This window comes from Falco cherrug, chromosome 13 (assembly GCF_023634085.1).
Source record: "Falco cherrug isolate bFalChe1 chromosome 13, bFalChe1.pri, whole genome shotgun sequence".
Taxonomy (NCBI): Eukaryota; Metazoa; Chordata; class Aves; order Falconiformes; family Falconidae; genus Falco; species Falco cherrug.
Window position 1 is genome coordinate 6,994,388 of NC_073709.1, and position 16,395 is coordinate 7,010,782.

The following is a 16,395-nucleotide window of genomic DNA, read 5'->3' on the forward strand; positions in this document are numbered from 1 at the left end:
TGAGGTCTCCATGGAGTATTCCCCAGTCCGTCTTTTGCCACAAAGGGATATCCAGAAGGGTGCTAGGCTGGTCACTGAGCTTAACAATGGTGGCAGTCAAATGTGCCACCAGGAGGGAAACTGGAGGAAAGTGAAGGAGACATTGTTCACCTGCAGCCTCCAGAACCTCCTGCATCCCAGCCACATCACTCCCCCTGCAGCATCCCTGTGCTCTCACCAGATTCTTCTAGGCTCACGCCACTGACTGAGGAGGTGCAGCTCCCTTGAAATAAACAGGGCCCTTTCAGGTTATACCAGATGAGGATTTGGCTGTGGGATTCAGACAAACCCAGGTCCAACAACCCTGTGACAGACCTTGGAAGAAAGGTGTGTCTGGAAGCAACAAAGCCTTGATCAAACCCTGGACCCTACCTCAGCTTTCAGAACCGGCCACCCTCAGATTCCAGAACCCTGAAGAGCCCCTCTCCAGATTGAGCTTTGCAGCTTCAAGGAGGAAGACCAACTATGATTTGCCTCACTGCTGGGATGGGCTGGCTCTGAATAGTCCCTTCATGCAAGAGGGAGTACAGACTTAGTGAATTACTTTTGATTCTTCATCTCTAGTGATAATTCCTCTTCCCACATCCTGATTTCTAGCCATGGTGAATTGCTTCACCCTCAGTCCCACAGGCCTATATCCATGGGAACATTCTCCATCTGTGGGAACAGTCACAAGGTAATGAATGAATGCATTTCCCCAGGAAGGAGACACCATTCATAAGTTTAAGACGACAAAAAGATGATTACCTGGATTGCACACAGTTCAGTAGGTCAGAAGCAGCAGCAGCAGCTCCCTGAAAAAGAAAGAAAACCACCTACTAGCAGTGGTTTGTAGAGAAATAAGGTTAAGACCCAGAGACAACCCAGGGACCGGCAGCTCTTTCACCGCCTTTTGGACTGTAGCCTCTGAAGACCTCAGTGCAATGGTCTTCAAACAAGATTGAGACCCCTGGGTATCATCACCTAAATATAAAGAGAATGACCAGTATTCACCTAGCAAAGTACTGAGTAGGAAAAATACCTATCTTGCTCCATGTTTTCCTTTTTTTTTTTTTTTTTAACGTCCTTTGTGCTTGAATAATTGTCTCCCTTAGCAAAAATGGTGCACATAATATATGTCAGAGGTGAAAGAGCTATATTAAAAGCTATAATTAGTACTGTTTAACAATTAGTAGTTCTATTTGAAGATGTTTTGAGTAAGATTTATGGTATGTTTTCTAATTTTTAATTTATAATTACGGGGAAGAGCTTAGCTTTGAGTATTTACCCTCTAAAAAATGTAAAATAATATATAAGTGCACTTTTGGTCTGTAGAGAGGGATATGAAACCAGGAAAAAATATGTAGGAAGAAAAGGATAAGGGTTTTTGTGTGTGTAAGCAAGGTTTAAATGGAATAATTAAATTTACCATAATCAATAAAATGTGTGAGGCAAGTTTATTGAAGTGGCTATTTCCCATTGCATAATTTCCCTGGGGAACTTTCATTTTTAATTCAAAAATAAAAAAAAATAATAATTAAAAAAACAAACCCCTGAGCACTTACTGTAAATATGCCAGCATATGTGTGAGGTTAAGAAAAGCACGAGCCTACACCCAGGAATCAAAGAGGGGCTTACCACTGCTTTGACACTAATTGTAAAAGCTGAACATTTTCTCGAACCATAATCAAATCTTAACTGCCATGGGGGACTCGTTCAGCAGCACACAGTAATTCTAATAAGATGCAGAGCCTTTCACCTTTAGGTCACCAGTTCAAACCCACTTCGGGTTGGCTAGTAAACAGAAGGTAAATCCCAAGTCCGGTGGAATACCAGAGCATCTAGAGGAGATGCCAGAGCAGCTGTTGGGCAGAAGTGTGCAAGGGTTTTCCCTTCCATCTCATGTCCCCCATGCTTTCCCTGGGACTGACGTGGCCACCTCCTCTGGGGACTCACCTCATCTCCCTTGGCCTCAGATCCTCCCTTCTGGAAACAGGATGGGAAACCCTTCTTTTCTTGCTGCCCTTCCTCCGTTTCAGCTGAAACCTCCCCAGGTGCCCCACAGCACCCACACCCAGAGACCCTGATCTTGCCATGGGGTTTTTTGGAGGGGTAACACCCCTCCAAAGAAAACATAAATAGCGGTATCATCTCTGTCCCACTTCCATGTACACAATGCCTCTTAATTAGTTCGTTTACTTGAGCACCACATGGAAACAGACTGATCAAACATGTAATTGAAAATAACAGGCCCCCATCCCGCTGCCCTAGGCTGCACAACAAACAGCTCTGCCAGTAACGGCAGCACTGGAAAGCAGAGTCCTCATCTCGGCACTTCACCTGGCTTCAGGTAGAACTTCTTGCCCTTCTGTGAGCTGCTCACATGCAAAGTCACAACTCCAGCCGAGGCCCCGGCACTGCCAATAGCCCCAAAGGATCTTAAGTATTGTAGCAAGCGCCCCACGCACCCCCTGCTACACCAGCGCCTGGATGGGTCTTGGCTCTACCACATCTTCCTCAGGGGAGCCATGAACGTTGCGTTTCAAGCTGGTGTGAACGTCAAAAAGACAACTGTGTGATCCAACCAGCCTGAAGACAGATTGCCACCAACACGGACCGTCTCCTCTCTCCCTCAGACGCAGGTCCCCCTTCCCGTGTGCGCGGGGGTGACCCGGAGGCTGCTTCATGGTATATATAGTATGCAACCTCATCTTTCTGGCTATGATGGTACGTACACTTTTGTGTATGCGCGTGAGTGAACAGAATAGTCTGAGACCTTAATTGTGTCTCACATTAATACAGTTGAGAAGTTAAGGAGCTGTAAGGAACAATTCATTCATTGTCCTCTACACATCTGGGTTAATGTTTCCTCCTTGGATTAGTGTGTACCAGTGTGTTCCCTCTCTGCTCACCACAAGCTAGCTGCGCCAATTTCCCTCCGTGGCAGCTCCAGTGACAGCTGTTTACTTGGAAGCTCATGGATTATGATATATGGATGCTAGCCACAAATTAATGGAATACATTCCAGATGCAATGTCTTTAAATATTCAAACAATAAGCCAAAAGCACTAAGCTGTTTTGGCCATTTTTTCCTCTTAACTCTGAATGTCTCTCAGAGATGATGTAAACACGATTTCTTCGGGCAATGACCAGAACACTTAAAATGTTTCAAAAGTGAGCAGCAGCATGAGGCACTGGATGGTAGACAGTTGATGGTGTCATTTGTCACCTGAAGCCAAGACCTGAAATAGCCATGAAGGGAGAGCGGAATAAAAAAGAAAAACCCAGAAGTACTGAGCCTAACCGTTCGCAGGTTGCCTTTCCAGCCTGCTCTGGGCAGGGGCTACGTGTGCTGGCCTGGACCCCTGAGCTCAGGTGAGCTGTACAGGCTCCAAAAGGCAGCTCCCAAAAACATCTCCAGAGGCTCATCTGGAGCATTTCAGAGCAAAAACTAAAGCCTGCTCAGGATGGTTACAGCAGACAAGGATCCGTGAAATGCCTCAAACCTCTCCTTGCTAGGTGTCATCTAGAAGTCCTTCTCCAGCAGAGGAATTGGTAGCTAGCTCAGAAATGGAGATAGAGCCCTACCCCAGATGTGCCTTTCGCTCAAGCCTGACCTTCAGCAATGACGTTGCTCCCGTGATCTCTTTGCTTTTATATTCACCCTAATGCTGGACTGGGGCAAAAGCAGCATTCGAGGGTGAAGATCAGCATACAAAAGCTGGCAGACTTGCTTTGGGGCTGGTGTCATTTTGATTGTTACCACCTTTGCTCAAAGTTGACAACAGGTCAAATCGAAAACTTTGGTGAAGTGGAATGGCTACACTGAAGCAGCGCAGTAATGATTTATACCACCGCAGAGCCTGGGCCAAGAACTGTAACTTATTTCTTGGCCAACTTACATCACTTTTTCTTCCCTCATTGCATTTTCTTTGGCATTTTCTTCTTTGCATTTACTCATTTTCTTCCACAGAAATTCAGCATGACCTGGACAGTTGAGCTACCAGGATATAGGATTTTCTACCCAGTAGTTAAAGGGAAGAACCTACTTACACACTTTTATTTACCCAAAAATACCTACAAACATGAGCTGTGCAGCCTTACAACGGAGAAGGGCAAGAGAGAGCCTCAAGTAATCCTGTCTGAATTTGAAACCAGTTCAAGCCTGAAACGCTGCCTGTTTGAAGGTTTCTCGTTTATTTCCTCCAATATTGTTATTAATTAGAGAATTAATAGTTATTAAAGTTATCATCACCCTTCACTGAATTGAGAAATTCAAGTTTGTTACCTAATGGGAGGAAAATAAACATCATTTTACAACGGTTTTAAAGCAACAACAATATAAACAAACCGTCTCAAACTCTAGTCCACAGGCAGAACGGACATCTGCTAGAAAAATATGATGATTCTCCCACCCACCACCCTCAAATTTAGGGATTTGTGGAATATGGGCCTTGCCTAAAGTTGCTTGGCAGAAATCCCCATGTTAAGTTCTTATTTAATGAAATCATGTGGTAGTAAATCAAACACAGAAATAGGAATAAGTAAATCTGCCACATCCTTTCAAAAAAGTACAGTTTGACTCTGTCAACTCAAGTTGCCCGCGCAATGAATTATCTGTATTTGTCAACTAAAATGTGACCATCCAACAGTCACCCACCTTTTTGTATAATTCCGTAATCTTCAGCCTCAAAGCTGAGCACCAGCACAAAATGGGCAGGTCACTTGCATAAAGAGCTCCTAAAACCAGCACTGAGCTGCCACATCTTTGCAAATGGCCCCAAATGCAACGTTTGGGCTCTCTGACAGCGTTGACCTCTGAACGTTACATGAACAGTGGCAAACGAGCATCAAACAACAGGAGAGAAATCAGGCAGAAGAATAAGAAGAACAACATCAACACCATGATATAAAACCCAAGAGATTGTCTTGATCAAGTACCTGCTCAAGCCAACAGAAGTCTTCACACAGACCCACCCTACATAGCTTTGCCTATGCCCTTGGTGCACCCACGTGGTTGGGAGCCAGGGAGAGGTGCTGGGTGCACTTTGTCTTCTGATAAATTCATCACCTGGTCACAACTATCAGAACAAAAGGGGTCTCTCACAGGGCGAGCTCATAAACCTTTTTCTTTTGAAAGTTCCTACAGAAACTATGCCTGTTGAACCAACAATATTTGCAGACAATGCCTGATCTCTTAAATGATGTTTCTATTTTCTGTCCTGCCTTCCCCCTTTTTCTGTAGAAAAGGCGTATTTGATTTTTGGTCCCGAAACATTCTAAGGAAAAAGTAAGTTCAGTGAAATTTTGAATTATTTGGAAGGAAACTGATATTTCCTCTGGAAAATCACAACAAAAAATAAACATTTCTTGTCAATGTTTGCCTTAGGAGTAATAAAGCATGGATTTAATTCACTGATAAAGCCCAAGAAAGCAATCAGAAAAGAGAGATCATCAGTGGCTTTACAAACAAGCTTTACAAAGAGAGAGCTTGTATTTAAAGAAAACGGTTGAAAAATGCATCAGATCCTGCCACTGTGCCCATTCAGATCATGACCAACCCGCTGAGATTGCTGTCCTACCCGTAGTTGCTGCTCAAAATTAATTTGGTCACTCGATTATATGTGGAGCCCCTTAGTTCTCCAGTTTTTAAAGCAATGTTAATTTAATGACAAAACATACAAAATTCGGTACCCTACCTCATCCCCTGACATTCTGAACTTCTAATTTAAAGGTTTTTATTTTTATAATCGAGTATTCAGAAGTACCAAGATCATGGTTTTATGGTTGCCAGTCTTTGGTCCCTTATTGTTTCAGCCCTGTGATTCATTGCTGTGAAATTAGTGTAGAACAAACTTCCCAGAAATCTTGGGATTTCTCAGAATCTCCATCTGAATGCCATTTAAGAAGATTTGACTTTCTAATTGACCATTTCTGAGGGAGTTAAAAAATATAAACAGCTCAAATGTGGCATTTTTACAACCTTAATAAAACCAAATGCAACATTTACTAGGTACGCATTTTAACGAAAAGAAGGTTGCTATAGCAGAACAGCAATCATCGTAATTTTAAGCAAAACCAAGGGTAATTGTAGAGCAGCAAGGTGCACGTTACTGGCCTAAGAAAAATTCTCTTTGTACTTGAATAAGACAACTTGATAAAGAGATCACCATGCGGAAACAGGCTGCAGTGCTTAGCAAGAACCTACAGCAACTTTTCCACTAGACAGCAAAGCTTATGCAAAAAGCGTCCCCATCGACCACGATCCGAGCGCTCAGAATGCCACTGGGCTCACTCGCACTGCTGCGGACCGAGGTCAAGGCCTGCACGCACACCCCCATGGCGTGCTTCCCTGAGCCGGACCCACCGCGCAGGGATCCTGCACGCACACCCCCATGGCGTGCTTCCCTGAGCCGGACCCACCGCGCAGGGATCCTGCACGCACACCCCCATGGCGTGCTTCCCTGAGCCGGACCCACCGCGCAGGGATCCTTCCCAGCTACCCCGAGCATCCCTGCTGCAGGGAGGCAGCGGTGGCTGCTGTGCCCTCCCCAGCGGGAGGAGAGCTGAGTCCTAGCGAGGTATTTACCCTCTTTATGGCCCAATTTCCAGAAGTAAAAAACAGTATGAACTACAGAGAGGTGATGTTATTTGAACAAATTTTTTATTTGGGCTGAACTTTTTCTTATATTAATTGCATAGTGCAGTTTAAAAAAAAAAAGAAAAAGTGACTTGAAATCTGAAATTAGCAAATATTTTCAGTCTTACACTAAGGAATGTGTTCATTTAATTTTCAAGTTATATTTGTTTCCAAATGCCTTTTCTTTCACAAAAAAAAAAAAAAAAAAAAAAAAAAAAAAAGGCAAATTCCAGAGCAGTGCATTTGGGGCTGAGCAACCGATACTTTTTGATTGTAATTTTTTTTTGCCCCCTTCATTTCATTTACTGAAAACAAATGAGGGAAAACTACTTGTTCCAACACTGACCCCCTGCAGAAGGTGTCCTGCTGTTACGAGCGCCCTGTGTACAGGTTTCCATGAGTTACCATACGTAGCCAGGCAGGGTTCCCTGAGGTTAGGACCCAGGCTTCACGGGCTCAGTTTACACCTTTTCAGAACAAAGAGATGAGCTTGGAACAAGCCTTCTCAAGCACTGGAACGGGCTGCCCAGGGAGGTGGTGGAATCACCATCCCTGGAAGCTTTCAAAACACGAAGACGTGGTGCTTAGAGGCATGGTTCAGTGGTGGACTTGGCCATCCTGGGTTAACGGTTGGCCTTGATGATCTTCAAGATCTTTTCCAACCTAAATGATTCTATGATTCTAAGATGACTTAACTCCTCCTCCTCTTCCAGTGAGAACTGGGGCAGCCACCAGATAGGCTGCGAGCGAGTGCTGTAACTTTACCCATGTCAAGCTTCAGAGCACTGCACACAAAGAGCATTACGTTTTATGGCTCCTGCAGAATACTAGGGGATACTAATTTTACAGGTGCATTCTAGCAAACTGCAGTCCCTAATATCAGAATGCCATTAAAAATAATGCGCTCCTTATGCCCAGGCAGTTAATTTAATATTAAATCAATAAAACATTTACTAGGGCTGGTCAGGGGCCTGGTTGCTGACAGCAGACTCAGCTCACGGCAACAAACGTCTCCTCACCCTTTGCAGACAGCTGCTGGTTTATTGTAGAAGACGTCTTTGGTCCTGACAAATAGCCTCCCTAAGCCCTAATGAGTGCAGAAATCCAAAACATTTGTGGGACATTTATTACCAAGAAAATACACCAGCCTTTTGGGAGATTTGGATCAACAGCAACAATCATCTGTGGGCCAAGTTCAGCCCAGCTTGTGCAGGGAATACAAAATGACTTTCTTGGCTACAGGGAAAGAGATTGCAGCTCTTTCCAGTTGGTTTCATCTCTGGAATATGGAGACTAGGGTGGGAGGTCTTCCCTATGCTGAGTTTTCACTGGTGGAGTAGTTTCAGACTCCACCAGCTTCCTGACAAAATCCCGAGATGGCAGGGGACACTGGGAGGGGATCCATCACATCCCATCTGCTGCTGAGCAAGAGCAAATCACCTGGCACAGCCATCTTCCCCCTCCGCGGTCACTTCCAAAATAACTCAAGCACAAAATACAGGATTTTGCCAGCATGCTTGATGGGCAATGTGCTATAGTGACATTAAGCAGTAAAAATAGGGAACTGCTTTGTTGGATTTTCTTTTTTCCATAAAAGAATAGAATAGAGGTCAACTTTTTATCAAGAATCTGAGAATCAATCCAACTTTTATAGCAACAGCAAACAACCTCCTCACACACACCAAACCAACCAAACAAACCCAAACAACCAACAAACAAGAGAAAAAATTGAAAAAACAAAGTACCAACAAGGAAAAAAAAATTGACCAAGCTAACTCAGACCTTCTATCCAAATGGTATTGTGTGGAAAGTCCATTTATCTAAAAAAAAACCTGCACAAGTTGTTTCCCAGCATTGTTCTCAGAAGACTGGTCCTGCCCCAAGCTGACAGAGCTCCAGGCACCCACGGCCAAGGACCTCCACTCAAGAAAGCAGATTTGGGATGCTGACTTCCACGAGGATGGCAGCAGGCACTGTTTTAGGCATAGTGCCCCCAGAAACACTCCCAGCAGACTTGCTTCCTCCAGGAGCAAGGACACAGGTACCGAGATGGCTGGTGGAGGAGCCTGGTCCAGGTGTCTGCCTGGAGGACTAGGTGCTTCCCGTGCCTTCCCTAAACCCTGAGCACCCGAGGCAAGTCAGGGCCTGGCCCAGCTCTGACTTGTCCCGACACTGCTGACGTTATTTCTGTGATGAGCCTCTACGCTGCACTTACAGGAACGCTTTAGCTGTAACCCACAAAGCCAAGCCCGGTCAGAATTAATATTGAACTCAATCCCTAGTAGCTTCCCTTAGACATCAGCATTCCAGCACACGTAACATGATGAAAACAAACTTCGTGCCATGAAAGGAGAAATATGGGTGAGGTCTGGGAGCATAGTTAGGATGTGGTTTTCATAAGCACTCACTGCTGGCTTAACTCTGCTCCTATTACAGTCAAGGGTAAGAAAGCCCCATTGACTTCAATGGGAGCAGAATTAGGCCAGCACTGAGTGGTTTTGAAAATCCCACCCTTAGCTTTTATATAACATAGAAAATAAGAATCACATGCAAGCCTTCAGAGAGTAATCAGCCCATTAAAATGCATATAATTATTTATTTTAGCCACCATTCTTAATTTGAAGATTTGTGGCACTGATAGATGCAGCCAGACAATGGCTGGGAGCGCCCTCCAGTTGGAGAGGGCCAGATGACTTTGGGGAGAGGACTAGGACACCAGGAAAGTCATGGGGCCAGCTGAAAGCAACATGTTGACAATGTTCTCTGTTTAAAAAGAAAAAAAAAAGGTATTTTCAAAAAAATAACATGTTTGTAAAGATTTATTTTTTTGAGGGAAAGAACTTTCCATCAGAAGGACCGAAGTCTCCTACCCCCATCTAACACAGCCCACTTTTATGTTCTTTTGTTCCTCCTGATTTATGATGAAAATATCTCTGCGGCTGGAAAACAAACAAATCTCTTCATTTCCTCCCTGCCTTTGGAATGAACTCTACAAAAGTTGTACAGGAAAATGTAGACTACAGCTTTCTTCAACTAGTAGCCTTTGACAGGGAGGTGCTGGTGTCCTGGCTGACCATCATGGTCCTGCTGGGATCAGAGATACAAGATGGGACATGGTGGGATGCAGAGCCGAAGTGGCACGATTCACTGTGTCAATCTGGAACATGTTATTCACCTGCCCACATTCCAGAAGAGGAAAAGAAGGGAAAAAACACTGTTTAAAGGCTGTAAAACCCCAAGCTGTCCCCTGAAGGGGAGCTTCGGAGCATGTCACCATTTCCTCAGGAGGTCTCAATAGGAAGCAGAGAGTGAGGCGCCTTCTAAGGGGTCTGCACCCCCGTGGCCAACCCTGGGGGGTCACACAGAGGCGACCACCTTTGTTTGTCCCTGGGTGCGTGGGGACCTGGCATGCCCTTGGCACGGCAGTGCGTCAGGAATGACTCACAAAGAGGACAGACTCGTTCTCAGGCGCTCAGGAAGCTCGAGCAAGCGGCAAAAGAGGACAACAGAACATGAAGGCATCTTAGTTGAGCAAGAGGAGAGGCTGCTAGTTTATTCACTAGTACCAGCAGAACAAAAAGCAGAGGCAATGCAGTATGTTCATGGCTTTGCCATCACAAACGGGGAGAGAGGGATATGACCACTGACCTGTTGCTTTCTGACCCCAGATGCTCCAGGTGAATGTGGGACCTCCGCATGTATCTTGAACGGAAAGCGCTGCCGTTTAATCCTGATGCTGTGAGCAGAGCATTTATCAAGCTGATGTATCAGGAAGGGGTAAGAACAACACACATCCTTTGGAGTGGCGTGGTTAGTCCTCCCATCGCTCCCAAAACCACTGCTCGTCTCTCCCTGCCCTGGTTCTAGGCATGCCGATTGCAAGTGTTTTGCTGATGCCCTGGCACCTGCTTGGCTCACGGCTGCGTGCTGCTGGTGCCAGAGCGTTAGGTCCCTGCCACGTACAGCCTCACGGGCACCCCGCACACCAGGTCCGTGCCTGCAGCAGGGCCGCGCGGGTCAGGCTCAGCCGGTGACAGCGCTGCGCAGACCAGCTCGGTCTCTGCTCCCATCACTGCACAGGCATTTAGTGTGGAACAGCAACCACGTGCAGGCTGCTAACAGTGCTGGGCGCAGGGACTGGAGCCTGGGGAGAGATGTCACCACTCTGCCTAAGTCTGGGCTCCTCACTCACCTCTGAAAGTGCAGGGGAGGTTTCTCAGCCCCCGGCTGAAACTACCCACGGTGAGGAGCCCGAAGAGCCTGGCTGAGGCTGCTGGCACCCATAACCCAAGCAGGCTCTTCATCTGCCACGTGAGACGTGACCCCTAGAGACTTCAGGCTGTTTGGGGGAAAGGATGCTTTTATCAAACATTTTTGCCATAGCAGACACAGGGGGCTCCTTGCCAGGTTCCTTCACTCTGTCCCCTGCTTTATTTGCACAGATGTTTTTGCCAAGGCTTGTCATCAACTCAGGGAGGGGACAGTCGAAAAAAAAATAATAAAAATGACCAAACAAGTTGAAGAAATTGCAAACAGTAAATCTGGCGCTCGCTAGGCCAAGCCCAATAAGTTGCTGAGGTTGTACTTTTCAGATTCAGTTTTAGGCTCTTGTAAATTTTTAGTTACTTTTAACCCGCCTTTCTGAGCGAGCCTAGGAATGAGAAAGTAATCGTTTCATCAACTCAGGCTATATAAATCTCCTTGGGGTTTATTATTTGCTGTTTCATTTTACTGGCACAAGAGCTCCTACGACAGTACAATAACCTACTCGTTGATTTACAACTTGGAAGCAGGCACACGCTGAAAAATCGAACGCGTAGCACCTGAGGAAAAGTGCACCGAGTTAATTGAAAAGCTTCAGGAAACCGAAATTCCTCACAGTGATACTGTCACATGCGTCAGTCACCAGATGTAACTCCAATTTTCTGCTTTCATAATAAGAATTCAATTGATATCCCCAGAACTAAAAAGCTGCAGCCAGAATAACAGCACATTTATCACGAGCAGGTTTAAACCTTAGAAAAGACCTGTGTGCAGCCCTCAGCAGAGGGGTTAGTAAGTGCTGTGTGTGCTTTTTCATTTTTATGTGAGTGTGCTTTTGTGCATATACCTATACATACAAACACGCAGACATATACAACTCCCAAGGAAGTCTAAGATTAGAAAAAGGGTGTTGTCTCTGGAGAGTTACTCCCATAGCCTGAGTTAAACATCGCTGCCCTCCCTGTTCCTTTTTTATCCGTTTTGTTCTTCCACTGACCCTACGTCTCCGTCCTTCTCTCTCTCACACAGGCTTTTCCTGCAGCCCTGACCCATGCCATTGCTTGCCAGGTAAAAGAGGATCTCCAAGCGAACTGGTGCCTTGCACAGACCCAGTGCCAGCAGCACAGCACCACACCGCATACTCCTTTATGTGCATACTCACATACATATGCCCCAGCGATAACCAAGCCCCTTTATTGCCTTTTGGACATCTACACGTTGCAATTCCTGCCATGAAGGTGTGCCCAAAAAACAGAGTGGTAAGGACACACGGGGCCATATCAACACACCCCTCTTTTCTAGAAGCAGGTGGTAAGAGACTTGCTATAGAGGAAAGTATGGCCAGATGCCGCCGACCAGAAAGTCTCGTTCCCACGGTGGGAAGAAGGGTGCCAGCTGCAGCTGCCCTTGGGGAGCTCAGCCACGGCTCTCCATGTAGTCCCTGGAGGACAAGAGTGGGAAATAAAAAAAAAAAAAAAAAAAAAAAAAAAAAAGTCTACAACATCACTCCATGAAGGAAACGTGGGGAACCAGATTTTTTGGGGTCCAGATTTAGAGGTTTTCCAGCTCAGTTAGGTTTCATAATACCTCTAGTGAGGCTCGTATTTCATCAGGATGGAGTTCATTACATGATGTTGAAGAAACTGCAAAATCCCCACCTTCACACCCTGGTTTCTAGATCTCCCCCGGACACCAGTATGTAGCATCCCTGAAAACAAGGCCCCTTTGCTTCCTATAATTAAAAACCAGGGTCTGCATCATACTTTGGTGAGATCTTATCTCAGTCTATAGGCTCAGTGGTATACAAGGTCCCCAACAGGGATTTAGCTGTCCTTGTAAAGCTGGCAGGCACTGGTCTAATGTAAACATTCCCATAGAGATTTCACATACATCAGGGTGAAAAAACCCTTTTGCTGTTTTCCAACCAGTTTTAAGCAATGTCTGACTGTACATTCAGACCTGATAAGAGTTGGTTTAAGAAATATCTTTTTAAGGACAGCTCTGCTTCTGGACAAAGCACAAGCAACCATCTTCGTCCTTGTATAGCTGAAATCTGTGATTCCCGTCCAGACAGAAACAAAGCACAATGAAATTCCTCACTAGAATTTAAACTTTCATGTATTTCTACATTCAATAATCTTAAAAGATTGCACCCACATATGTGCACACAAGTATATAGCTATATACATGTTTAATTTCAAAACAAAACATATATTGTAATAACACTGTCACCTAAATGGGGGCAAAATGAAAAAAAAAACCAACAACCCACAGATCTTTTCTGTGAAGGTGGAGGACCTGTAACGCTCTGGATGAGAGCTCTGAAGCCAGTTCTGCAGCTCTTGCTTTCTGCGCCTCTGTCAGCGGCCCCAGCAGGAATCACGTCTTGCCACCAACCATCAAACAACATGACGCAGATCCGCAATTTCCACATATTATATTGCGACTGACACCCATCAGGATTTCTCCTGGACCACAGGGAACCCTTGCACCTGAACTCCTAACTGAAACCACTACCATGAGCACCAGTCCCAGCAGCTGCCCCAGGTTCATGCCATGGCTTCATGGAGACCTGCAACCACTTGACCAGAGCGGCAGCACATCTGCAGCCCCAGCACCTTCCACCCAGCCCAGGCTGTTCTGCTGTTAATGCACACCTCCCTGCATTTCCTCCGAGTCTATGCCAAGCTGAGTTTTTAAAAAAAACCAAGAACCAACCAACCAAAACCGTACCCCTGTAAAAATTGCAGCTGTTCAGTTATGTCAGTTACCTTTTGTCCTGTCATCTTATTTAAGCCTTGTCTCTGTTAGTGGCACACATATTGTGCTCAGGAGTAAACCAGTTCAAGTATAAGAGGCTATATTACTTCTCAAATTTGTTAGACCTTTGATACGGACTAACTTCTCCACCAAACCCACTCTAAAGCCACTTAAGGTAACACTGCTGGCACGAAGAGCTGCCTTGGAAACTGGCCCCACTGGAACACCAAGGCAGGCTGCAAACCTCCCTTCTGGTCACAAGAATTTGGTGAGAAACATCACCCTCCTGCCAGCTACAGGGAGACTTCTCCCATCAGCTGCCTTTTCAGTGCTGTATGCAAAGTGGCCTTCCCTCACCTGAGATCCCCATTCTTTTTTTTTTAATCATTTGCCCAAATGTCACCGATGCCTGTTTTTCATGAGGCCAAACGGGTGCGATTTCGGAGGATGCATCTCACAGGAACAATTGATCTCCAGGAGCAGACTAACAAAGTCATCCTGCAGAGGAGCAGCAAGCACCCGTACCACTCTGCCCTCCGCCAGAAGAGCCAGTCCAATGAGTCAGTACAAAGTACTCTCATATTAACCTGCCTCTGAAGTTTAGGTAAACTTCCTGATCACTTAGACTTTCAATTTATTTTTAGGGAACTATTTCCAGTAAGTGGTTCAAGATGGATTACAGTTTAACTGGAGGCTTGGGAATAAAAAGATGGTCACAGGAAAGCTGGGTTCAATTCTTGCCTCTGCCACAGACTTCCTGTATAAATCTGGAAGCACTGCACCGGGGGGGTATTCACCCATCTAACTCAAAACATCTAATTTCAATGCCTATATTAAGAGCTCAGGCTTCCATTATAGCCAGTGCAGTGAACTAGGCTGGGGTGATTCAGAGCGCTTCCAGGAGTGGTGCACTCACCGACCATATAGGGAGCATAGGTTCCTAATTTAAGAGCATAAAGCAGACTTCTCAATCACCTCTGCCCTTCCAACATCCTTGGGGCTCAGTTTCTAACCTGTGAAATATGTTTTGGTTTAACAACATGAAGAAAGCAGTACCCAAACTGAGCTTGAGCACTGGTCCCCTGGCTCAGCAGCTCAGGAGATATGCAGGAGATGCACCAGGCAAGACCAAATTTCCAATTTTTCAGTGGTATCTGTCATTTATCCACTCTCTAATTTAAGAAAAAAATTATGCAAGGAAAATGTTTCAAGTACTTTTAAATAAATTTGCTCCCCTCCCCCCCTTTTTTTTCTTGAGAATGCTACATGACGGCAACAGTGCTTGTGGTGACTTTTGTGAAAATATTTCGCAAAATTTCTGATCTTTGTGAACAGGCCCCCAAAACTAAATACCTTATCAGTGCTTTTGAAATAAAAAAAGTAGTCTGAAGCAAATTCAAATTCTTTTGAGTATTATTCCCTAGACATACTCTGTAAGGATTTTTTTTTTGTTCCCCTTTAATTCTGAATGACCAAGAATATTGCTCTCTACATCTCTAGAATGAAATTATTTGAGAACGTTGTTTGAAACGCCTAAAAAAGCACACAACAACATGGACAAACATCCAATATTGTGTAAGGAATATTAAATGTGAGGCTTCACATATCAGATTCAGTTCTGAACAATAGACATGTCCTGCATTCCTGGGGCTTTCTTGAACTTTTTTTTTTTTTAAAGGACTGTAAATTTTCTCTTCACAAAACATCCCATTTGGGATCGATGTTATATCAGTGTCTGAAGATCGCGCTACTGAGCAGCTACTCAGAATCCTGTGGTGATAAATTAAACCAGAGGAAACGGATCATTTCTACTATCAGGGTCACTGTTGTCAACCCCTAACAGGGCAATTGACTTGTCAAGTTGTCTCTGAAAGCCCAGGCTCAGATTTCATTGCCTTTCACATTTTTTTTTTTTTTTTTTGGAATTGTATACAAGGGTCTCTGAGCCTGTCTTTCACTCGGTGCTTCGGGAAATTCCAGGCACCAATCCTGCTCATAAATTGTAGAAGAATAGATGAGGCGAGTCTCAGCATAAGACTCTCCTACTGGAGCAACTGTGTGGAAATATTAAGTACAACAAAAGGATAGGGATGCGCATGTGAACAGATGGGGATTTGCTTGTGTGTCATTATCAGACATGAGCAAGATCTCAGATGGGGAAAGGTCATCTGGAAAAGCCATGCAACACAGCTCTAGCATCAAGTACAGAAAAAAAAGCTCTGACAGTCTGAGGCTCACTATTATTTTGAATAGCAATCAATTCCACCTGCTAGAGAAGCAAGACAATAACTGTAAGGAGACCAAACCCACTAATCATGTTTCCTACTTACATTTTTATAAATTATGTAATACAGACTTATAAATATATATATATATATAGTAGCTAGAAACCAAACCAAGATCAGTACTGCATAACAGCATTCACTCTGCAGAGGAGACATCCTACATTTTAATCAACTTCCAGGCTAGAAGAAATAGGTACAGCAGGAAAAACAACTTGCTTAAATATCACATCACAGGGTAACACCACAGAGGGGAGGCCAAGCCATTTCAAATGCATCACTGTAATGCTTGGGTCATGCAGCTACCCAGATTAGAGTTTCAGTTTTCCAAAAATGCTTTGGAGCAGTGCAGAAACTCAAGCGATCACTTAAGGGAAATGCCACTATTATAAAAAATGCTCTTGTTCCAAACCCAAAATTGGTTGGTGGTCA

The 16,395-nt window shown here is 44.7% G+C and overlaps 1 long non-coding RNA gene across 1 annotated transcript in view; it reads right to left on the reverse strand.

Annotated features, from left to right (window-relative positions):
- The window catches only part of LOC114017647 (uncharacterized), a 366,106-nt gene that overhangs the window by 48,450 nt on the left and 301,261 nt on the right, over positions 1 to 16,395 (reverse strand). The window contains exon 6 of the long non-coding RNA XR_008734858.1: positions 787 to 833. This is a non-coding gene — a long non-coding RNA (uncharacterized LOC114017647). The remainder of the gene's footprint in view (positions 1 to 786; positions 834 to 16,395) is intronic.